The following is a 1,702-nucleotide window of genomic DNA, read 5'->3' on the forward strand; positions in this document are numbered from 1 at the left end:
TTTGTTCTCAACTTCCTGTTTACTTTCATTCTGCTAACTTTGGGTTTCTCTGTTGTTCAACATGTTTTTCTTCCTTCTTGTGTCACTAAGACACCAGACGTCCTCTGAACGATCAATGAATCTGTTCAATCAGAAGCTACAGAAAAGGAAGTGAAACGCTCCAGAAGCTGATCAGAGTTTTGGGAACAGAGCCGGCGACAGAAAGCTGCTGTGGCCTCGGTCGGAACAAACACATGCCTGTCAGTAAACAACAACCGCACTGCTGCAGAACCGGAACCGGCTCCACACAGAAGGCTGTTTACTCTGCAGGCCTTTCTCGTCATCCGCCTGGATATCGATGACAGATTCCACCTCGCTCAGATGCGGTTTCATGCGTGTCTGAAGGTCAAAAATAAATCCAAATGTTTTCCCTCAAACCCGTTTTCCAGAACAACCCGACTCGTTGGTTCACATCAGGACAGGATATCAACACCAGACCGTGGAGAAGTTTATGAAACAGTTACATAAACACATTGAAAGAGGAACAACAGGAACACACTCCTGCCTCCTGATGAAACGCAGGAGGAAATCTGATTTACTGTTAAACCTGCTGACTGGTTGTGTTGACGTGATAACGCTGCATTAACTTCATAACGTGTCATTAAAACACATTTAAACTGACATTTCTGAATTCGCTGATTGAAAACTACATTCATCTTTACTTTTAATCACCTGGGTCACTAGTTTGAATCCCCTCCACTACTTGAAGCAACCCGATTTATTTAAATTTGTCAACTTAAAACCTTGTGTTCATGCTACTAATCATTAGTAATTAGAAATACCTCAGTTCACTGACTTAACGTAGGTTGTTAGTCGAACATGATTCCAGTAGAAAACAGATCGATGCAAACTGTTGATAATGTGCAATATATTAACCAAACACAGATCAATATTACATCTACCTCGCTGCTACATGAATATTTTGGGCTAAACATAACTATTTGTGGCTTTCTACGCTAACGTTTATGTATATTTCTTCTTACTACACTGATTTTGCTCTTGTTTTATTGTACTTATTATTATTCATTGGGCTTTTTCTTAAAAGAAATCAGGACCTGAGCACTAATTTCGTACCACAAACACGTGAATGTGAGCCGGCGTGACAAATAAAGCTCCTCAAATCCTTGAATAATTAACAACAATAAATAAATTGTCCAAATAAACTTTCAGGGTGCAGAATTTTACAAATAGCAGCTTTGAGCTAAATGCTAACATTAGCATGCTAATTAACACAGACTTCTGATGAGTTTCTATTTTCATGGAATCATTTGGCAGTAATTCCTCCGCCTCTTGTCAGATTATCGTCTCAGATCTTACAGCCTTGAATTCAGGTGAAATATACTTGCTAACAGTCGGTGTTTTCCTGTAAACAGAAGAGGTTTGCTGCTGCAGCTCAGTGTTTGTAACGACGACGACGACGAGGGGAAATCCACCCCGAAGCTCTTCTCACTGCCAGCGTCCTCCAGAGAAAGCAGCAGGACGTCCTCTGCGTCGCTGCTTTCATGTGACACGGGTGGTTTTTCTCTTTTAAACCAGAAGAGAAACCACCGACGAGCAGCAGTTCTGAGGAAACGTCCTGCTGCTCGCGCTGGGACTCGTTTACCACAAAGAGCGCAGCAGGGGAAGCACTCAGAGCCTTCAGCTGAAGCACAAATACTTCATT

The 1,702-nt window shown here is 41.9% G+C and overlaps 1 long non-coding RNA gene across 1 annotated transcript in view; it reads left to right on the forward strand.

Moving 5' to 3' along the window:
- LOC103356367 (uncharacterized) overlaps window positions 1–487 on the forward strand; it is a 12,930-nt gene extending 12,443 nt beyond the window's left edge. Inside the window, exon 3 of the long non-coding RNA XR_520136.1 lies at window positions 476–487. This is a non-coding gene — a long non-coding RNA (uncharacterized LOC103356367). The remainder of the gene's footprint in view (window positions 1–475) is intronic.
- The last annotated feature ends 1,215 nt before the right edge of the window (window positions 488–1,702 follow it).

This window comes from Stegastes partitus, unplaced genomic scaffold, assembly GCF_000690725.1.
Source record: "Stegastes partitus isolate 25-593 unplaced genomic scaffold, Stegastes_partitus-1.0.2 Scaffold196, whole genome shotgun sequence".
In the NCBI taxonomy this organism is placed as follows: domain Eukaryota; kingdom Metazoa; phylum Chordata; class Actinopteri; family Pomacentridae; genus Stegastes; species Stegastes partitus.